We start from the raw sequence: 24,411 nt of genomic DNA on the forward strand, positions 1-24,411 counted from the left end.
TCCAAGCACTCGCCTAAGTTATAAAAATCCTACCGAGTGGAGAGCGACCCTCTCACTCGGAGGCTTAGCTGCAGTCCAAGGACTCACCTAAGTTATAAAAATCCTACCGAGTGAAGAGCAACCCTCTCACTCGGGGGCTTAGCTGCAGTCCAAGCACTCGCCTAAGTTATAAAAATCCTACCGAGTGGAGAGCGACCCTCCCACTCGGAGGCTTAGCTGCAGCCCTGTGCTCGCCTAAGTTATAAAAATCCTACCGAGTGATAAGCCAGACTTCCACTCGGAGGCTTAGCTGCAGTCCAAGTACTCTCCTAAGTTATCAAAATCCTACCGAGTGAAGAGCAACCCTCTCACTCGGAGGCTTAGCTGCAGTCCAAGTACTCGCCTAAGTTATCAAAATCCTACCGAGTGGTAAGCCATACTTTCACTCGGGGGCTTAGCTGCGGCCCAGTGCTCGCCTAAGTGGACTGAAGAATAAGTCGATTGCGATAAAGGCGCCTTGCTTTGAACCTGCAAAAGACATTTCGAGCCAAAAGCAATCGTATTCAAGCACCAAATTCAAGTTTGAATCGATATCTAAAGGAACCGAGAGTGCTCAGGCGTTAAGCCTGTTAAGGTTTATCGGTTACAATTCCACTCGGCATACCGAGGCAAATTTAAAGCGTCGAGCCAGAAGAAGTTTTTTACCCCTCCTGTGGAGGGCTGGAAGGTGCAACGAATTCATCAAGGTCGATCCCGTCGGCGATCCGAGTGGCAGTTGCGAGGAAAGTTTCCATAAAGGACCTGAAGTCGTGCTTCTTGGTGTTGGCCACCCGAAGAGCCGCCAGCTTCTCTTCTCGTGCATCCTTACAGTGGACTCGGGCAAGACACAGAGCAACATCTGCACCACACCGAGCCGAGGACTTCTTCCATTCCTGCACTCGACCAGGGATCGTGTTCAACCGGGCCATCAGCGACTCAAGATCATTCTGAAGTGTCTCCTCAGGCCAGAGCGTCGAGTCGATGCGAGATGTGGCAGCCTTCAGTCTTGCGAGATAGTCCACGACAGCTGCAACACGGGACTCCAGTCGGAGAACATCCATGGCAACTTCATCGTTCACCGGAGAATTGACGGGGTCGAGGTTTGGCTCCAGCCGGCTAGTTTCTTCTTCAAAGCTTTGACAAAATTCTGCAAGGGTGATCACTAAGTCAAGGGGATGCTCGAATGGAAAAATCACAATTGGAAATGTCTGCCAAGCATAAAGGTTTACCTTCAAGCATAAGAAACAGCTTTTTGGCAAGTCCACTCAGGAAGGCCTCCAGATCAGTTTTCTTCCCAGTCAACTTGGTGACTTGGTCGGTCAGGGCAGCTTTATCAGTTTTCAGTCGACTGACCTCCTTGTTGGCAATCCCAAGAGCAGCTTTCAGATTGGTATTGTCTTGTTCGAGCTTGGTGACTGAAGCTAAATTCTCGTCAGCAAGCTTGATCTTCTCAGCTAGCTCAAGGTCTTTCTTCTGTTGGGCCTCCCTTACCTTACCTGCAAGTTACAGCAAGATCAGATTTTGAAACAAGCAAGGGGAAAAGCAGTCGTCAGGGTCTCACCAAACATACCTTCGGTCTCCTCCTTTGCCTTTGTCAGCTTCTCCTGAACCAGCTTCAAGCTCAGCTCGACTTGAGTATGCTTGTGTTCCAGCTCTGAGTAGCGAGCCACAAGATCACAAGAGTTCTGCGAAGAACCAATCGACTAAATGTCAAATATAATTCACTTCCGAGTGAAAAAGGGAAAAACTCACGTTTCTAAGACTACAGCCGAATACAAGCATTCGACCGTAGTCTCGGGGACTACACCCAGTGGGTGCACTCAGCGTGCCCCCACTAATCCTGTTGAAGACAAAGTCGACCAGTCGACCTCAAAAAAAAAGTGCGAGATGCATTCTCTAAGACTGTGCTCAACTGCAAGCAGTCGATCACAGTCTCGGGGACTACACCCAGTGGGTGCACTCAGCGTGCCCCCACCGGTTTGTGAAATCCAGTCGACATAGTCGACTGACAGAAAGATTGACGTCATAAAGCCTAAGGCCGACTGCCAGCAGTCGACCCTAGCCTTGGAGACTACACCCAGTGGGTGCACTCAGCGTGCCCCCACTAATCCTGTTAAAGACAGAGTCGACCAGTCGACCGGTCCAATGACAGAAAGACTGAAATTATAAAGCCTAAGGCCGACTGCCAGCAGTCGACCTTAGCCTTGGGGACTACACCCAGCGGGTGCACTCAGCGTGCCCCCGCTAATATGGAGCTCAATCGACAACACCCAGTGGGTGACTACTATAAATTCTGGAAAGGAAAAGTTTTTGGCAGCATATCCAACAGAACAAACGGTGGTCGACTGACCTGAACATTGCTTTGGAGGGCAGAACTGGCGTCATAAGCTGCCTGGCTCGCGTCCCGGATGGTCTTCAGCTGCTCCATCATGAGTCCCGCCTGGCGTATCACCTCCTTCGCTGCGCCAGCTTGGTCCTCTGGAACGTGGTGCGTCGTGAAGAGGGAGGGCTGCTAAGCACTCGTCAGTGGATTTGCGAAGGACACCGTGTGTCGAGTGGTGTTCTCTTCCTCCACAGTCAGAATCTCAGGCGCCGTCACATCCTGAGGCACCTTACTGGCGGACGCTTTCCGACTCCTCCTGCGCTTCAACGGCTCTTCATCCTCATCATCATCAGGAAGATTGATAACAGTATTGGGTGGAGCTGCGGAGAAGAATCAGGATCAGAGATCGCGAGTCAGTCGACTAAGAACGGCGTTAAGAATACAGTACCTGGGTTCGAAGTTGCTGCGTCTTCCATCTCGTGGTCATCAGCCCGGGCCGAGTTTTCAGAAGTAGCAGCACTGCAACTCCAAAGGATCAGTCGACTAACTTCAGCGTCGACCAGAGACAAAGTTCACACAAAATGAGAAGATTCAAACAACACGATTACCCTGATATGGTAGGGATGGACACCTTCATCTTCGGCAGGAGCTTGATCGGCTTCGACGAGGCCGCCCTGGGCTGCTTCGGCGCCTTTTTCAGTCGGCACCGGAGAGATGGTCCGAGGACGCTTGGTCGATTGAGTGGTGGTCGCAACCCCCTTACCACGTTCGGTTGAAGGGTCGTGGACAAGCTTCGACCGCCTTTTCGAGCGCGGTGGTACGACCTCCTCCTCCTCTTCCTCCTCATCTTCAACGTCATCGTCATCACCGTCGTCATCATCATCGTCGTCGTCATCCCCTACAACGTCCGAGTCCCACTCCTCCTCTTCCTGGCTCTCACCCCCGCTCGCCTCACCCTCCTCAGTCAGAGTTTGTGCCCCATTGGGCATCGAGTACAGCTCGGTGAGAGCCTAGCAGATATCAAGACAAGGATCAGTCGACCAGTCGGCAGGATAAACAGAAATGAGTGCGACAAGAACGCAGTGGAGGGCAGAGCAAATGTACCTTGTTTGGATCGCTGTTGTGGTCGAGTGGAGGAATTCTTCTGGCTCCGCGTGGGTTGTCCTTGTTTCCGGTAACGGCTACCATCCATCTTTCCAGAGTGACATCGTCGACTGCTTCTGGATGGACTCGAGTCTCGTCTTCGGTCCCACGGTACAACCACATGCAGTGGCTTCGGAACTGAAGAGGCTGGATGCGACGCCTGAGGAAGACCTCCAAGGTCGATGCCCGTCACTCCCTCCCGAACCAACTGCACCACGCGCTCCATCAACATCTTCACATCAGCTTTCTCCTCCGGAATCAACTTCAGAGAGGAGGGCTTGTTCACTCGGTCCATGGTAAACTGTGGGAGTCCACTCGACTGCCCCGACGTCGACTGGTCCCGGCAGTAGAACCAGGTCGACTGCCAGCCTCTGACTGACTCGGGAAAGGTCATGGGCGGGAAGGTGCTCTTATTCCTCACCTGGATCCCCAGACCCCCACACATTTGGACGACTCGGGTTCTCTCATCACCTGGGCTCGCCTTCTTCACGGTCTGAGAGCGACACGTGAATATATGTTTGAACAAACCCCAGTGCGGTCGACAGCCCAAGAAACCCTCACACATGGACACGAACGCAGCAAGATAGGCAATGGAGTTTGGGGTAAAGTGGTGGAGCTGCGCTCCGAAGAAATTCAAGAAGCCACAGAAGAAAACACTCGGCAGCAAGGAAAACCCACGATCAACATGGGTGGCCAAAAGCACACACTCACCCTCTTCTGGCTGGGGCTGCCACTCCTTCCCCGGAAGCCTCGCAGCTCCGTGGGGGATCAAGCCCTCGTTGGGCATGTCGAGGAGGTCATTCTCTGTGATGGTTGACTGGATCCAGTCTCCTTGGACCCAGCCCTTCGGCAGGCGGGATCTGGACGAGGACCCTTCGCGGCTGGTGGATCTCCCCTTTGCCTTCTCCGATGCCGACGCCTTCTTTGCACGCTCCAGCGCCGCCGTCTTCTCCTTGGCCATGGTCGCTGGCGAGATGCGCGAAGGGAAGTGGTGCGGGGGCGAGAGCGAGCATGCTGGGCGGGGAAGAAGGAAGCAGAGAGAGGGAGAGAATGCTAAGGCGCAACACAGAAATCCTCGCCGGGCACATTTTTAAGGCCCCTTCCGAGTGGATGACAGGTGGGCCCGGTCGATCTAATCATATCTGGGAGCAGTTATGCAGACGGGATACGTGGCGAAAAAAGCGGCGCGGAGATCGAGGCGTCTATGCCCCGTCCCATCCGAACGCCGCGGTCCGCCCCACTTCGCGCGCGTCCCCAAATTTCGCATCCCGCAGAATCCGCGAACAGCAAAGCAGTCTGTCAGACGCGGTGTTTCCGGCGATCCGTCGCTCGGAGATCGTCGAAGCCCGAAAGATCACTCGACGCAAAAATAGAATGGATCGAGTCGACTGAAGGCAAGTTGCTCCCTGTCGACGAAGAGATTCTTTGGTCCAGGACAACGCATGACCAGAGCGCAAAGGTTAATCAGAAACAGCATCAACTCCTTCCTCACTCGAAGCCTCAATCCATTCGGGGGCTAATGATGGGGTTATGTACCTAGGGTAGGGTCATAGACCTGATCTAAGTACCTTACCCAAGGACACCCTTAGAAGAAGTCACCTTCCAGTCGACCAACGAGGGACACACTCGACTGACTTGAAGGACTCGACCACGAAGACTCACTCGACCACCGGAAAGTCAAGAGGCACTCTGCACTGTAACGGCCTGTAATCAACTAGACTTTATGATAGTAAAGGCACTTTATGTGGGGCGTTACCAGTAACGCCCCAGACTTAACTCACCTTAAACCCTCTCCTGCATGGGCTGGCTGGGGTCCTGGCGCACTCTATATAAGCCACCCCCCTCCACAGGCAGAGGGGTTTGGCACCTTGTAATTCATATACTCATAATCCACTCGACCGCCTCCGGGCTCCGAGACGTAGGGCTATTACTTCTTCCGAGAAGGGCCTGAACTCGTACATCTCTTGTGTTTACAACCTCTCCATAGCTAGGACCTTGCCTCTCCATACCTACCCCCCACTCTACTGTCAGGCTTAGAACCATGACACTTGGTGCGGTGGATCTTGCAGTACTGCTTGTTGGTGATGTCCTGATTGTCGGCGACTGCCACAGCCTCTGCGGCAACCTCCTTGCCGGAGCTACCAGCCTTGACTTTCTTGGCGCCCCCTCCGTTGCCGGACTGCTTGACGACTAGCACCTCTTTGCCTTTCCTCTTCCTGTTGTTCCGCCGCCGGTTTTTCCTTGCCGGGGCAGCATCTTCACTGTCAGATCCTCCTGCTCCTACATTCTCTTCGGGGAGTCTCCTCCCTTCCTCAGCACGTGCACACTTGTCGGCCAGGGCATATAGCTCACTGACGTCTCTGATCTTGCACATCGCCATCTCCTCCCGCATCCTGCGGTTTCACATGTTCTGATGGAACGCGCTGATCACCGCGGCAGGGTGGACGTCTGGGATGTTGTGCTGTACACTGCTGAATCTCTGAATGTACTTGCGGAGGGGTTCTCCTTCCTTCTGGGCGAGCAGATGAAGGTCACTCTCTTGGCCATGAGGCTTGTGGCCGCCTGTGAAGGCACCAACAAACTGATGGCATAGATCGGCCAAAGAGGATATGGAGTTGTCCGGCAAGTGCATGAGCCAGGATCTGACGTTGGGCTTGAGCACCAGCGGGAAGTAGTTGGCAAGGATCTTGTCGTCCCGCCCCCCAGCAGCTTGCACCGCAATGGTGTAGATGTTGAGGAACTCCGACGGATGCGTCTTGCCGTCGTACTTCTCCGGTACGTCTGGCTTGAAGTTCTTCGTGCTGGGCCACTGGACTTGCCGCAGCTCATGGTTGAACACAGGGCAACCTACTGCGTACGGCAAGCTGCCTGGTTCCCCTGGAGCATGCATGTCAACAGAAGGCCCAGTGCGCTTGTCGGATTGACGTCGCGCTTCTCTTCGGCGCTCGATGCGAGTACGAGCGTCTTCTTGCTGTCGATCATGGAGAACTTGGCGCTGATCGCGACGAGCTCGTGGGTCCGACGATGCGGTGGAGTCGCTGTCGAGGTGGATCCGGCGAGTAGGCGATCTTGGCCTTCGGGGTGGAGATTGCATGGTGGTTGCACCTCCACCAGTTTCGTCGCCACCGGCTCGCGCCTGGCAGCCCTGCCGCGGCGGTGACGTGCTCGGCTGCCGCGGAGTGTCGCCGTTGGCGTAGCCGATGAGACTCTGAATGGTGGCCCTCTATTCGTCGATCTTGTCCGACGTTGGAGGGTAATCCAGGAGCAGTTGAGCTCGCGCCAAAGCTTCTGCCGGAGTGGTGGGTGGCAGTGGCGGACGGCGCGAGGAACGGGATGTGCTCGGACTTCTAACTATTATAGAAGGAGCAGTATCCCGCCCAGGCGACCATGTCTCGCTCGTGCCAGCACGTCAGCGTGCATGTTGGTCTTGAGCGCCCCGGGATCCACCAGCTTGATCTTGGCCCAACAAACGTATGGTATTGCAAGTACCATGACATTGTCGGTCCTGCGCCTCCTGAGATGGGCGTGGAACAACCGCGGACGTCGAGGTCTGTGCCGCCTTGCCCTTGGACCTGGCAGCATCGTGAACTACCTCGTCGACGTCCGTTCTTCCGCCGGCGTCTACTCCACCACCCGCTTGCTCCGGTGGCGGTGGAATCAACATGGACGGAACAGCTGCCTCCGAAGCCTTCTTCTTCGGTGGCATGTCAATGACGAAAGTGAAGATGTCGCTCGTGTGACCGCCGGATCAGGTTCACACAATCTCGAGAACCCCTACCTGGCGCGCCAAAGATGTCGGGGAAACTGATCCACGAACACCTATGGGACCGGCGGACCGAGCCCCTTTCGGTTCGGCGGGGGGCGGAGGTCGCACGAAGAGCGGATCGAGGCGAAGCACACGAGCAGTTTACCCAGCTTCAGAGCTCTCCGAAGAGATAACACTCCTACTGCTGCTTATCTGATTGTATTATGTTCTTGCTCGAGAAAGAGCTAAGAGTTTTTCTGGTTTCCGAATGATCCGCCCCCCTTCTACGTTGTGCATGGGCCTCCTTTTATACGTTAAAGGGGTCACCGACAGGTGGCAACGTAAACAAGGGTACAGATGTAAAAAGAGAGGTGGTTGGTATAGTTACTTGTACAGTGTTTCCTACCTAACCCTGACGGCAGGGGACAAAGGCAGTAAATGCCCGTCTGCGTCGCCCAAACAGTGCAGAAAGGGACCGTCAGGGGCTCCACCGTCTGCCACGATGGCGATCTTGTCAGCATCGCATGCCACCGTGCACCCCTGGCTGCATAGCCTCCCGCCACGCGTGCCTGGAAAAACCCTTAGGGCGACACGTTGGTGGATGCGCTGGACCGCGAGCACAGAGTGGCCGCCTGCCGCGGCAAGCGCCTTGCCGTGGCCGTTGTCTTGTCGGGCCCGGAAGCTTGTCGCTCGCCGAGCCTTGCCGGGACGTGTGGCGCGTCGCGGCAAGTTCCTTGAAATGCCTTGGTTGGCCTTCCCGGCAAGCTCCTCTTGCCGGGGCCTTGTCTCCTGAGCTTAAATACTTTGTTCTTGAATGGCTCCAAAGGAACCACGGAGGACCTTGGCGGTGCCCAGCAAGCCTTACCGCGGGGTGCTGCAACTGCCCGTGCACAAGTTCGGGATACTAGGGTACCCCTATTCTAGTACACCGACAGCGCCCGCTGCGACGTTCTGTGTGCCCGTCGTCGCCGGAGTTGATGCAGCTCGCGTCGTTGTCATCGTCACAACCGTGACCCAGCCCGTGGACCAAACCTGGCGCACCGACGCCGGTCGCACCATGCTCCGTCACGACTCCGGTGACACACGACGAGCTCCTTCTCTGCCGGCGACACACGCGTGGCGTCCCTCTATGCCCCGCACGTTCTGCGCGCACCCGATGCGCCCAACGAGGCCGGCCGCACCAGTGCATCCCACACATCCCGCACGCACACAACACGCCCGACAAGACCGACCACACCACAGCCGTGGACTCACCACGCACCGCCTCCGCGTCGGCCATGGCAGCCGCAGCTTCTCTTCCCGGCGCACTTACGTCGCCGGCCGCAACTACAGTCGATTTGCTCAAGCACGAACTCGAGCCACACCTGTTACAACGCATATTGGGGGTTCTTATACCCTGGGGCGCGCTAGGGCACGTACCCCACGCCCCAGTCCATGCCGAGTGCCTGGTCCGGCCCGCTCTGCCCACTCCTGCAACATGCACGTACACGTCCGGGTCGTGCGAGCCCTCCTAGGACCAACTCCACGCTCCCCCGATCTCACCAACAGAATGCACACATGCTGCACTCGTGCATGGACACGGCTGTGCATACCACACGCACGCACACAAACGACTTGTCGTGGACCCGACGCGCCGAGCACACCCGGCACGCTGCCATACATGCGCCCGATGCGACAAGCTCATTGCCATGGTTACTACCGCCCGACGCCACCGTGTGCTTCTAGCATGAGTTGTCATAGATGCCGTGCAACGCGACCACCTCGCCGGCCGCTGTCGAAACCCACAGCTCCGTGCGGCACCGTGCCGCGTCTCCGTGCCTCACACCATCGTTCTCACCGCGCGCCACAGCCTGCAGGTAGGTTGCGCGCTCCGCGGATGCCGCCGCGTGCCACGGCCGGCCCTCGAACTTGGCTCCGATATCAATTGTTGTTGCCGCTCTCTCTCACGCCAGACGGAGGTGGAAGAAGGATTACACTTTTTTTCCCAGTGCACAAACGCCTCGGTGCACGAACGGCGATTTCTTTTCTTCAGCACAAACTGAGGCTCGGCGACACACCATGGCTGAGAACACACGCGCACACACATGACTACATCTCTAGCCCCTGGCCGCCCTCACAACCATCAGCTCTGCTTAAATAGGCTAACAATTGCATACAGCCAGCGGCCACACACCCCACTAACTCAGGCACACACGCACGCACCACACCGGCTACTAACCAGCTAACTACATGCACGCAATGCACCAACGGCTCTATGCATGCAACGCACCGGCCAAGCAACACAACAACTTGGTCCAGTTTTGACTCAACTATAGAAATAGCCACACAAACAACGTCGGCTAGCTAATCTAATCCAGCTAACAACCTTGCTTGTCAAGATTACTACTAACAAAAGTTATAGCACTCACAAGACACCTAAATGATGTTAACATGCAGCAGTTTTCGGTAGTTTACAACATTTGAAGTTTTGCAACGAAGATTAAGGCATAAAGATGAAAAGTAACATGCATGAAAACTACTCCATCATGAAGAGCATCAAGTGGTGAACATTTCCATATATCATACACTCAAAACGGAGTAACATGCATGAAGTTATGGCATGGCAAAGATGCACATATGTGATGAATTTTTCCAGGGACTTGGCCAAAATTCACCTCGCGAGAAGTTGGACGGGGAGATCCTGGGACGGAGTGGAGCTGGACGAGGAAGCGCGTTTGGTTCACGAACTGGTGGATCTCATCCACCCTTGATGGAACCAGTGACGGAGGCGGCTCCGGCGACGGCGGCGACCTCCGGCGAGGCGGCGCGGGCGAGGTTGGGACGGCGGAGGAGGAGGACGACGTCTCTGGTGGCGACCTGCGGCGGCTCGGGGCAGCGGAGCGGGCGGCGCGAGGCGGTTGAGAGCTCCGGTGAGGCGGCGGCGTGCGGGCGGCGATGCGCGAGGAGAGCGGTGCGGGGCGCGAGGCAAGCGCGGCGACGGACGGCGGAGCAGGATGGCGCGGGAGGCGCAAGGCAGCGGAGCGCGGTGCTGGACGGTGTCGGTCGTGGGCGGTGACGCCCGCCGGCGGCGGGGACGAAATCCGGCAGCGGAGGCGCGGGGCCCCGCGAGGTGGCGGCTTGAGGCGATGGGCTCGGGCGGGCCCATGCGGTGACCGTCAAGATGGCAACGGGGATGAAACCCATCGGGTTTTGCCTTCCCAAACCCATCCCCACGAGAAAATCATAAACCCGTCCCCGTCCCCATCACCCTGTGCGGGGCTAGTTTTTTGCCCGTCCCCTAAACCCATCGGGTTTCGGGGAACCCACGGGGAACCCACGATAAAATCAAAATATTTAAACAAACATAGTGGCGACAAAGAATAACATTTCATGAACAAAACAATCACATTTCAGCAGCATCACTTGAGTAAGTTTCAACAAAAACAATAGTAGATGGTTCAATAGCTATATAAGTTCTGAAATAGAACTTATAGTTCAGAAATCACTTTAAAGTTGGAATCATCATGGCATCTTTCACATCTCCAAGCCTCCAAACGACCATCTTCAAATCTTCCAATGCCAAATCAAAGTGCCAAGTCCTAGGGAAGATCAAAATTCGCTCAAGCTAAAGTTAAACATGAGAAAAATATGCAGATTAGTATATGAAATTTGCAAGTACCTGTACTTCACCTGCATTCCCTCTTGAATGTCTTGAAGACAACTCCAAAAGCTTTGTCCTTATTCATTGTCAGCATCTATGAGAATCAAATAAGTAGTAATGAACATCTTATGAAAAATTGCAGCAAGATAATGATAAACTTTATGATGATATGTAAAGAAAGACACACCTTTATATTTGCTTCTTATCCAATCTTGTGAACACATCAAGGCCTCTAGAATTTCGGGGGTAAGATGACTACGATGGTAAAAAAATAATGTAATTTCACGGGTATTGCCGGGTTTCAGGTTCGGGGACTACCGGAACGGGTGTAACCCCACGAAACGTGTCGGGTTGTATAATGTGCCCAACAACAGCCCCGCGGGGATGAAAAGATGCCCATCCCCGTCCCCTAATAGGGTAAAAACCCATGGGGACGCGGGTTTCAGGGCCCCATTGCCATCTTGAGGTGACCGGCGGTGCTGGGGCTGACATGGCGGAGGCGGATTGTCTGAGGCGACGGCGGCAGACGTGTTCAGCACGGGCAGACGCGTCCGGCGGCGCGAGGAGGAGTTTAGGCTAGGGTTAGGGTAGGATTGGATCCAAAAATGGAGGGGGAAAGACGTTTTTATAGGTAGAGGGAGCTAGGAGAGCGCTATTGAGGTGCGGTTTTCGCCCACACGATTGTGATCCAACGACGGAGAGCATGGAGGGGGTTTAGATGGGCTAGCAGGCTGTTGTGGAGGGGTGCTGGGCTGCAAAGAGAAGGGGGGTTTCGCGGTTACACGGTTAAGCGTTAGGGCATCAAACGACCCCCAAATGTGATGAGGACATGACTACCTTGGATACGACCAAATATATTACATACATGCATATTTGTTAGGTGATTTCTAGTGCAAACTATTCAATAATCTATTTATGTTATCCAGAACAAAAATATTTCACACACTTTTGTGTTTTGTCTAATTGCAGGTGTATGGGACATTTGTAAAATCCACATATGAAGATAAGGGAAAAGGAGAAGTTTAGGTTCTGTTAAAAAAGTCCTCTCGCGTCACTTTTGGGCCAAGAGAAGATAGAGTCCAAGTCTCTCACATTCTGGATTCAGATTCAGACTCTATAGACATACCTGAATCAAAATGCCAAGAACTCTTTTATACGGAATCCGAATTAGGCGATTCTTTTTTTGTTGGAAAGTAGATTTCATGCTCTTTCCAACCAAATTGGATTCACCTTCAAATTTGTCCGAAGCATTGAGATATCGATGAAACAATCTGATGTTGCAGCAGAATCCGAGTCAAACAACAAGTCCAAAGGTGTTGCATCACCTCCCCTAGGGCCCATGAGTCTTGTACGACCTAGGGTTGATTTTAGGCTTCCTTGGGACATTCTCCCACCTCCTTGGCCGCCACCCCTTGCTCCTATATAAGTAGATCCATCTAGTAGCTTTTTCCTTGGGATTTGTTTAGTTAAAACTTAGCCATTGCAACTTCGTGTACTTCGTTTGTGTCCAACGACCAGACCAAGACCGCTTACGGATCCCCACCTTTATCAATACTTCATATATACTCGCAATATTCAGATTGCTTTTATCATATTCTTGCTTGTTCTTTGATTGTTTGTAGGAATAGACCTTCGTGGTCAGGTTGATTATGCTCCGGCGTGGTCAATAACCTCTCAGAGTTGGTTTAGCGATTTCTAAGGCACAACACCGTGCACGTTTGTAGTCGGATCGTCAAAGTCATCTTCACCAAATCGAGCGTTATCATCTCATCGAAAGATCGGGACACCTTTGCCTCTATAAAAAAAACGAAATTTGACAGGCGGTCTACCAGTGATGTACCAAGACCACTTGTCAACTCTTGGAGAATGGACAATGGAGAGAACCGGGGGAACCTGAACGGATGCAAGTTTTGAAAAACATGCGGATGAAATGCACATGATGACATGGCAAAGTGCAACATGCACGGGAATGACATGGCAACGACGGCGAACAAACGGAAGACACCTGGCGCATCAGTATCGAGGCGTTACAACTCTCCTCCACTAACAGAAGATCTTGTCCCGAGATCTTAGGAATGAGACGGAAGAGAAAGAGGAAGAGGTTAAGTAAGAATGTAAGAGAGAAGATGAACAAAGTTGAGAGCACTCGGGTAGGAAAGAGGAACGACGAATATGAGAGAATCAAAAGCTCAGGAACAAGATAGACTCTGAATCCACTCCAGTTAGAACATGATTGAAAAGGGACAAGAACAAAAGAATTCCGGCAGCACTCCGGCTGGAAAAAGGAAAGAATTGAACATGAACTTCACAAGATGGGATGACACTTGACGAGATGAACAACGCAATGCCTCCGTAAGAATTGAAAGAATGGAATGAAAAGAACGGATGAGAGAACAACAACTTCCACCACAAATTTGATAGCAACCTTAGAAGGAAGAATTGAACAGAGTTCTTGAGAAAAAGCAACAACAAAAGAATTATCTTGTTGAGGACTTATGGAAAAACATCTCAAAACTTGAGGTGAAATTATGCCACAACCAAATGCTTGAATATCAGAGAAGAATGAAGAAATGCAAAACTCCAATTCAAAAGAATACGGAGAATTAATTGCACTTCGAGACGCAAGAAGAAAAGACACTTGAACTCCACCAACAAGAATCTTGATGAAAACTTGAAAGAATGAATTAAAGCATGCAGAACCACCATGAAGAACTCCGGTGACAAAAGGATGATGAGATAGGATGAAGGATGAAAGAATAAGATTAAGCCTTGCGGTGATTTAGATGGAGCTTCCGACGAGATGGCTGAGGAAATTTTGAAATCCGGAAAATAAAAGATGAAAACACTTGGAACTAGAATTTATTCATCAAGAACAAACTCCGAAAGAAGGGATTAATCACTTCGAGGAAATAAGAATAAGATTTATTGTATGCTTATCCTTCATCAAATTAAATTGATGACAAGCAACGTATTTTTATACTACTTATTCTTGTTGAAAAGGGTTAAGGGGGATGTAACCCAAAACTTGATAAAGCCTTTATGAACCAACGGTAGGATTGGAAAGAATGAATGAATTGCTATGATGACAAAGGAAGAGGAATGCTGAAGGAACCACTATAAGAATTCAAAAATTACTGACGAAAGAGAATGAATCACCAGGAAGAATTAGGAGAAAAAAATATGCTTGAGGAGATTTAGATGCAAAAGAACGAAGAGATAACGAGCTAGAAAAAGAATACTTGACAGATGCGTCGGGTTAATTGGATAAGGATAGCTGGAATGTGAGAACGAATAATTCTTCTGGAATGATGGCCTCCGGTGAAACGAAAGGGAAAACAACTCCTGACATACTCCGGATGCGTAAGAAAAGAATCGCACAATTGGAAACAATAAGAGGATAGAGACAACCTTGCACGATGAATCCCCGAGAGAATGGAACAAAATTTAGAGGAGAACTCTTCTTCGGTCTTCAAATGTTGAGAATGACGATGAGGAACACCACAAAAATTGTTGAGATACTCCAGGAGAATGAAAAGAGGAAAGGTTGAACCAAAGTTGAAAATAATTTGAAAGCGATCTTAGAGAAGGCATGTGACTGATAGAATCCATTCTTATGTCACACTTTGAAAAGAATTTGAGAATAATTCCGGAATAATTAGAAGACTCAGGTAAGATCCTAAGAATAAACCTGTGGGTTAGGGCCCAATGAAGAGAAACCACCGTTGAAAAGGATTGCGGAATAGATGATGCACCTGAACGACTGACGGACTTGAATGAGGTGACAACCATGAATGAATTGGGACATAGACGAATCTCCTGAGATGTCTTCCGTACTCCGGAATGATTGAATAGCAAGAGGCAAATGAGCAAGAAGAAACATTTGATCCAAGGAAAAGAATATGATCAACCCAAAAAACTTGAGTTGAGTCCACCGGAAAAGAAAAAGCGATGAAGAATGTCGAACGAAATGAGAATTCACCGGTTGAAATAATTGAGGGAAAACTGAAGAAGCTCTGCACAAATGAAGAAGGGGAAACAACTTGGTTGAGAAAGAACTAAGGATTTATCTTGCAAAAATGAAGAAGGATTGAATCAACTTGAAGAGAAGTGCACCGGTTGAACAAAGGATAGACAACGAACCGGCGCGATCGTAAAGAAAAATTGAAGGGGAAGAGGAGTAATTCAAAACACCTACATCTAGATTCCTCACCAGAGCGACGAAGGGGCTGATGAGTAAAAATAATTCCTACTCTCCTATATAACTAGACTCCGAAAACAGTTTTCTTCTAGACTCGACAACGGCCATGCTTCGAACACTCAAGGGGGCTCCTATGGTCGGTCGAGGCTTTGATACCAACTTGTCACGCCCAATATGCGATCCTATCCGAGAGGAATTCGAAGGTCCCACCAAGGATAGATCCGTATATTGAAATGCTTTTGCAAGGTGGATATCATTACATTGTACCATTACACAATAGCTTGGGATACATACAAGAGGCATACAATGCCACATGAATACAACAACATCATACATGAGAGCAACATCCGACTACAGATGAAACACACATAGAAAATCAAACATCCACCCACCCTGCTAGCCCAGGCTGCCGACCAGGAACCTATCCCCTGAACAAAGAAGAAGCTGAAGAAGAACTCCAAAACAAGGAAACATCACTCTCACGTCATGATCAACACATTACCAGTACCTACAACTGTTGTTGTAGTAAACTGTGAGCCACGAGGACTCAGCAATCCCATTAGCATGGGTATCAAGACTAGCAAAGCTTAAAGGGTATGGAATACATAAGTGGTGAGGTTGCAGCAGCGACTAGGCAAAATATGGTGGCTAACTTATGAGTACAAGAATAAGATGAGAAGTTATGCAAACGATCGCAAACTAGTAATGATCAATAAGTGATCCTGAACTACTTACGTTCAAACATAACCCCACCGAGTTCTCTTCTCGACCAACTCAAAAAGAGACCATCACGGTTACACACGCGGTTGGGTATTTTAATTCAAATCTAGGGCCAAGTTCCCTACAACCGGATATTAACAAATTCCCATCTACCACATAACGGCGGGCATGACTCTCGAAAGTTTATACCCTGCAGGGGTGTCCCAACTTAGCCCATTAAAAGCTCATGATCCGCGGAGACAATCCTTCATCGCGGGACATCCGATCAAACTCGGGATCCCGGTGCACAAGACATGACAATGGTAAAACAAAACCAGCAAGACCTCCTAATGTGCCGACAAATCCTGATAGGAGCTGCACATATCTCATTCTTAGGGCACACCAAATGACACATCCTACAAGTAAAACCAACCCTCGAGTTTCCCCGAGGTGGACGCGCAGTCTACTCGGTTCGGACCAACACTCAGAGGAGCACTGACCCGGGGGGGGGGGGGGTTGATTAAGAAAAACTAGGAGTCCGGAGAAAATCCCCTATTTAAGTTTTAGTTGTTATTAGGAAAACGGAAAACCAATGTTGGGCCTTGCTAGAAGAGTTTTATTCAAAGCGAACTGTCAAGAGGGCCCCATACCCCTCACCGTGTTTGGGACGCAAAATCAAGGAACATAACACCGATATGACGGAATCTAGGGCGTCTAGAGTGGAACAAAACACCAGGCAAAAGGCCAAGCCTTCCACCCGTTACCAAGTATATAGATGCATTAATTAAAATAAGAGATATTGTGATATCCCAAAATATCCATGTCCCAACATGGAACAACCTGCAACTGCACCTGCAACTAGCAACGCTACAAGAAGGGCTGAGCAAAGCGGTAACATAGCCAAATAATAGTTTGCTATGAAGGGTGGAAAAGGTTAGAGGCTGTCATGGCAATTTGGGAGGCTCGAAAAACAAGTGGTAGGAAGTGCGACATAGAGATACCATCGAGACAACTAGCATAGCAATGATAGTAATGAGATCCAAGGTAACGGTCATCTTACCTGAAATCCCGCTAGGAAGAAGATCGAGTCCCTTAAGAAGACGAATGGGCGTAGACGAACCAAGTGTAGACGACGAATCCTCACGATCGCAACGAAATAAGAACTATCGAGAAGAAGCACAACCGGAAAGAAGCAAACAACATGGTAAACATACAACATATTAACAAGGCATGATGCACAACCAGGTATGATGCATGACAAGGCTACATCATGCTACTCCTGGCAATAGATGATGCATACCAGAACATCACATCAAAGCAAGTTTAAATGAGGCCGGAAACAACACATAACAATTCCGGTAAGTCCTCATATGCAAATTCGAAATTGGTCCAGATCTGAATAAACCTTATGTTAGAGTTGTTAAACAGAAGGTTAAGATGCACCTTGATGATCTACACGCCAATCTAGTCAAGTTACATATAAAGTTCATTTAATTCGGAGCTACGGCCTAGAAGATATGAGCAACACAAGTTAAACATGGCATTGATGCAAAATGCATTCAAACATCAAGCAAGAACACTCAAAACAAGGATTCAACATGACATGATGAAACTACATAAAATTCTAAGCAAGTCCCATATAGAGCATGCTCAAAACGGAGCAATGGTGCAACACATACACTCCAAACAAGTTATAACAATCTGCTCAAAACAGCAAGTAGGCACTTCGCATCAAAACAACATGCTACAGGAATCATAAGAGCACAAACTTGAAATGCACCTCATGTACAGACAACATACTTCAAATATCATTATGGTTCAGGTTCATAGGCATAAATATTAAACCAATATTATCATTGCAAAATGCAACTTTATAACACATGAGCAGAGTTAATATGATGGCATGTTGGAGGAATGAAATAAAAATGGTACTGCAACTATAAATAGCAACCAAGGGCATGGAATTAAAGTACACATAAAAAAGAGCAAATAACATTCAGTCATCATATCCATATGGCTCATGTATTAGTGGGAACCAACAAGACAAGATTGAATGTTGAAATAGTTTCAGCAAGCGTAAAACAGCAACATTATGATAGCATGTTAGCAAGCATGAAACAGGCGTCATATGTTATCCGAAATTATCAAACTTGGCATGCGAACAAAGAACTCATATCATACTTCAAAACATGTAATTTTAGCATCTCCAAAAGAGGCATGGATCAATTAATAACAAGCTCACAACATGGCATCCTGAAATTAACAGGAAACCGGAACATCATTTAGGCATGCTTATGGCAATGACAAACATATGCTACCCAATATATATAATGCATGAAAAGGCATGTCATTATAGAGCATAATATGGACCACAAAACATGTCAACTAAGCATATCCATATTATGCATGGATTAGTTGGTAGCATCAAGCAAATATGGCATCATGATATTACAGATTCAGCTAGACAGAACATTAACAGCAAGTAGCCCACTTCACAAGCTTGTTGCACTTACCACAGGGCATATAAAAATACATGGATTGCACCATAGAAAATATGGCATGCTTGTTCTACTAAAACATGTAGAACAGATGCTCAAAAGAAAATCACACAAAAAGATATAAAAATGACAAAAGGGCAAGTTATAACAGTTTTCAGCAGTTAACAGCAAGATGCACTTTTGGAACAGAGATTAACATGTCAAGATGCGATCTAAAATGAATTCAAACACCCAACATGTAGAGCATAAAGAGCAGAACATGTGCATATCAAGATCATCATCATAGGATCAACCAGGACAAATTTGTAGCACTAACAAGACACGTTAACATGCAGCAACTTTCAACAGTTTATAACACTTAGCTATTTTGCAACGAATATTAAGGCATCAATATGAACAGTAGCATGCATGCAAACTACTCCATCACGAAGAGCATCAAGTGATGAACATTCCCATATATCATACACTCAAAACTGAGCAACATGCATGAAGTTATGGCATGGCAAAGATGCACACATGTGATGAATTTTTCCAGGGACTTGGCCAAAATTCACCTCGCGAGAAGTTGGACGGGGAGATCCCGAAATGGAGCAGAGCGGGACGGGGAAGCACGTTTGGTTCGCGATCTGGTGTTTCACATCCACCCTCGATGGATCCAGCGACGGAGGCGGCTCCGGCAACAGCGGCGACCTCCGGCGAGGCGGCGCTGGCGAGGTCGGGACGGCGAAGGAGGACGGCGCCGTCTCCGGCGGCGAGCTGCGGATGCTCGGGGCGGCGAAGCGGGCGGCGCGAGGCGGCGAAGAGCTCCGGCGAGGCGGCAGCGTGCGGGCGGCGACATTGGATCCACAGCGGGCGGCGTGGCGCGGGGCACGAGGCAAGCGTGGCGGCGGACAACGGAGCAGGGCGGCACGGGAGGTGCAAGGCGGCGGGGCGCGGTGCTGGACGGCGGCGGGCACGGGCGGCAGCCGGAGGCGACGAGCTCGGGCGGGCCCGAATCGGGCCCCGTGAGCCTGCGCGGCGACCGGCGGCACTGGGCTGACTTGGAGGAGGCGGATTGGCTGGAGGCGATGGCGGCGGACGTGTCCGGCTCGGGCGAACGCGTCCGGCGGCGCGGGGAGGAGGTTTGGCTAGGGTTAGGCTAGGATTGGATCCGAAAATGGAGGAAGGAAGACGTTTTTATAGGTAGAGGGAGCTAGGAGAGTGCTATTGAGGTGCGGATTTTGCCCACACGATCATGATCCAATGAAGGAGAGCATGGGGGGGGTATAGATTGGCTAGCGGGCTGTTGTGGAGGGGTGCTGGGCTGCAAAGAGAAGGGATGTTTCATGGGTATACAGTTAACCGTTGGGGCATCAAATGACCTCCAAATGGAACGAAATTTGACAGGCGGTCTACCGGTTATGTACCAAGACCACGCATCAACTCTCGGCCCATTCCTAGAACGTTTTTCTGTGGCTTAAAAAACGAGATCTAGGAAGTGCGGAGGGCGCGTGCGAGTGTGGTTGGGCTCAGAACGGACAACAATGAGAACCGGGGGAACCTAAACGGATGCAAGTTTTGAAAAACATGTAGATGAAATGCACATGATGACATGGAAAAGTGCAACACGCAAGCGAATGACATGGCATCGACGGTGAATAAACGGAAGACACCTGGCACATCAGTCTCGGGGTGTTACATTTGTCCTTGAGTTTTTTTCTACAATGAACATACACCCTGCAAATCCCCATGTTCAAATTTGCACTTTTCCGGCCTCATTTACTAGATTTAGGCGATTATGTGCTCTTTCTAGGCATTAGTGCACATAATTCAAATTCAAACAATCAGTGCATTCAGAGATGCATCAAAAAAACGGTCTGGAAAACCATGCCCGTGCTATTTATTTAATTCTCGTGCCTTTTCCAAGGAATTGGGAGATATTTCAAGGATATGTGTGGCAAGAGTCAACCACAAATGTGTCGTTTATTGATTTTTCAACAATAGAAAATTGGAAAACATGCTAGAAAAACATGACATTTGTCATGGACCCATTTTATGGCCTCACCATGCCATGGTAGAAATTTCAGAATGTTTGACTTATGTCGTCATGCACGACACCCTTCATAACTCGAACTGTCGCCGAGGAAGTTTCATGGTTTCGAGAGGGAAATCACCAAGACTGAATGGCAATCTATATTTCCTTCGCCCTTTGTCCTTGAGTTTTTTCTATGATGAACACACACCCTTCAAATCACCGTGTACAAATTTGACACTTTTCCGGGCTCATTTACCATATTTAGGCTATTATGTGCATTTTCTATGCATTAATGCACGTAAATAAAATTCAAACAATCTATGCAAGAAAAGGTGCAAAAAACTATCTGTAAAATCATGCGTGTGGTATTTAGTAAATTCTTATGCCTTTTACCAGGAATGTATAGAGATTTAAAGGATATGTGTGGCAAGAGTCAACCAGAAATGCGTCATTTATTGGTTTTTTAACTATAGAAAAATAAAATACATGCTTGAAAAACATGACGCCTGGCATGGTGCCAATGCATGGCCTCACCATTCCTTGGTAAAAATTTGAGAAGGTTTGGCTTATGTCATCATGCACGCCCTTCATAAATCGAACCATCACCGAGGAAGTTTCATTCTTTTGAGAGGGAAATCACCAACATGGAAGGGTAATCCAAATTTCCTTCATCCTTTTTCCTTGAGTTTTTTTCTACAAAGAACGTACAACCTGCAAATCCCCGTGTTCAAATTTGGCACTTTTCTAGGCTCACTTACTATATTTAGAGGATTATGCGCTCTTTCTATGCATTAATGCATATAATTCAAATTCAAAGAATCGGTGCATTAAAAGATGCAAAATATGGTCTAGAAAATCATGCACATGCTATTTAGTAAATTCTCATGCCTTTTCCAAGGAATTGGCAGAGATTTCAAGGATATGTGTGGCAAGAGTCAACCACAAACGTGTTGTTTATTGGTATTTCAACTACAGAAAATAAAATACATGCTTCAAAAACATGACGCCTTGCATGGTGCCATGATATGACCTCGCCATGCCCTGGTAAAAATTTGAGAAGGTTTGGCTTATGTCGTCATGCACGCCCTTCATATATCGAACCAACATCGAGGAAGTTTCATGGTTTTGAGAGGGAAATCAAAAACTTTAAGGGAAATCCAAATTTCCTTCATCCTTTATCCTTGAGTTTTTTTCTATGATGAAGATACACCCTACAAATCACCGTGTTCATATTTGGAAATTTTCTGGGCACATTTATCATATTTAAGCGGTGATGTGCACTTTCTAGGCATTAATACACATAATTCAAATTGAAAAAATCGATGCATGAAAAGGTGCAAAAAATGGTCGGAAAACCATGCGCGTGCTATTTAGTAAATTCTCAAGCCTTTTACAAGGAGTTGGCAGAGATTTCAAGGTGTAACATACCAAATTTCCAATTTGGAATGTTATACATTAGATCATCATTGCATATCATATTTTATTGCATCTTGGCTTGATCCTAGAGATTCTACGCAACTCAAGGACCCACGGAGAGAGTTGAGGATTTCGTTATTTTCATATTTGAGTTTTCTCAAATTTTGAAAAGAGGATCGTTTGATTTTAATTATTTTCTCTTTGAATATTTCTTTTATAAAAATAAAAGTGAGGGGATAAAATGACATTCCCAAAATAAAGAAATATTGGAGATATAATATTAAAATTAAATAAGATTTTTATTCAGAGTTTTATTGCTATTTTATTTGAGTTAGGAAAAATATGCGTTTTTCAAAATTGCATTAGAGGCCCAAATAAATGTTCGCTTTGTCTGCTATATTTTTAGAGGACGGGGAAAATTTATTTCAGTATTTTTGGAGTCCGTTTAGTATTTCTTTTATTTGTTTTTCTGCGCACAGAATTATATAAAAAAAAGAGAACCGACTTAGCCGGGCCGTACCCGACCCGGACTCATCCGGCCGGCCTCATAAAAAGGCCTGCCCAGGACCCCCCAGCCCAGCCGCCGCCTCCCGAAACCGTAGCCGTAGCCGACTTCGTGATGAGGACATGACTACCTTGGATATGACCAAAAATATTGCATATATGCATATTTGTCAGGTGATTTCTAGTGCAAACTATTCAATAATCTATTTATGTTATCCAGAACAAAAATACTTCACACACTTTTGTGTTTTGTCTAATTGCAGGTGTATGGGACATTTGTACAATCCACATATGAAGATAAGGAAGAAAGAGATGTTTATTTGCTGTCCAAAAAGTTCTCTCACGTCACTTTTAGCCCAAGAGAAGATAGAGTCCAAGTCTCTCACGTTCTGGATTCAGATTCGGACTGCACAGACATACCTGACTCAAAACGCACACAAGTTTCTCATACGGACTCCGAATTGGGTGATTCTTTTTTTGTTGGAAACTAGATTTCGTGCACTTTCCAATCCAATTGGAATCACCTTCAAATTCGTCCGGAGCGTTGAGTTGTGGACGAAACAATCTGATGCTGCAGCAGAATCCGAGTCAAACTACAAGTCCAAAGGTGTTACATCACCTCCACTTGGGCCCATTGGCCTTGTACGACCTAGATTTAGTTTTAGGCTGCCTTGGGACGTCCTCCCACCTTCTTGGCCGCCACCCCTTGCTCCTATATATGTAGATCCATCTAGTAGCTTTTCCTTGGGATTTGTTTAGTTAAAAGTTAGCCAATGCAACTTCGTGTACTTCGTTTGTGTCCAACGACCAGACCAAGACCGCTTTCGGATCCCCACCTTTATCAATACTTCATACATATTTGCAATATTCAGATTGCTTTTATCATATTCTTGCTCGTTCTTCGATTGCTTGCAGGAATAGACCTTCGTGGTCAGGTTGATCGTGCACCGGCGTGGTCAATAACCTCTGGAGATTGGTTTAGTGATTGCTAAGGCGCAACGTCGTGCACGTTTGTAGTCGGATCGTCAAAGTCGTCTCCACCAAATCGATAGTTACCATCTCATCGGAAGATCGGGACACCCCGCCTCTATCAAGTGGTATCAGTTTTCAGGTTGCTCGGTGAGAATTTCCAGTTTTCCTAGATTAGATTTATTTTCTTACCTATTGTCCAAGAAAAAGCCACAAAAAAAGAGTTATATCTATTCATCCTTGGTCCAAGCCAGTCTGAGCCTTTGCAATTTTCTTTTCATTGCTTGCATAGTTGAATTATCGGTTGCATCGTCGTGTCGAGTTGCTGGTCTTAGTGTCTAGTTCGTTTAGAGTTTCGAGTTCTGTTCACATTAGTCACGTCGCCACTGCATCGTTATCCCTTCCGCTGTCCACCACCTATCCATCAATTTCCACCACGTGCTACCCACCATTCATTGTCATAATAATAGTTGAGATCGTTCACATCTTCACTTGATCCAATCTGCATCTTATCTAGTTTGTTTTGGAAAGAGGGAGAAAAAAAGAGAGAAAAAAAAGAGAGAAAAAAAGGAAAAAAAAGTCAGAGAAAAAAAAGGAGAGAAAGAAAAAAAAAGTGTGAGGAAAAAAAAGAGAGAAGAAAAGAAAACAAAAAAATCGGCACAAACTTTTTCAGAGGAAAGTTGGAGACAAAGTTGTTGATATATCCTGCTTGGCAGTTGTTTCACCTCATTATCTTCACTGCTGTTGTGATCTTCACTTATATCTTGCTGTCAAGAGCTACTTAGTATCCTTCATTGATGCTAATTGTGCTACGCCGTGACCTCATTAGTGTTCTAGGCTCGCGTCTCTAGTCCGGTCTAGCCTAGGACCAGCACAGTACCGTCGTTGAGCATTTATTCAACATTGCATCTTTGAATTGATTATTGCTAATCTTTTGCTACCATATATAGCCAACCCAGCTCCACATATTTCTACACCGTGTATACGTACGCTCCCCTGGCAATCGCTTTACTCAATATTTGGAGTTACTTGACACCGCTGGTTGCCGATCACCGCCTGCTGCATGGTAAGAACTTGTAAGACATTGATATTTGCTTTACTGTGAGCGTTTTACCACCACATCCTAGTAGTTGTAGGAACATTATTTTTGGGTTTTGTTTCTTGTTCTACTAATCATGACAGGATCCAGAGTCAATTCATGGGCTTTGTCGATCGCGGGAGACGTGCCACCACCTTTGCAAATA

The sequence above is a fragment of the Triticum dicoccoides genome, chromosome 6B, assembly GCF_002162155.2.
Source record: "Triticum dicoccoides isolate Atlit2015 ecotype Zavitan chromosome 6B, WEW_v2.0, whole genome shotgun sequence".
Classification (NCBI taxonomy): Eukaryota; Viridiplantae; Streptophyta; class Magnoliopsida; order Poales; family Poaceae; genus Triticum; species Triticum dicoccoides.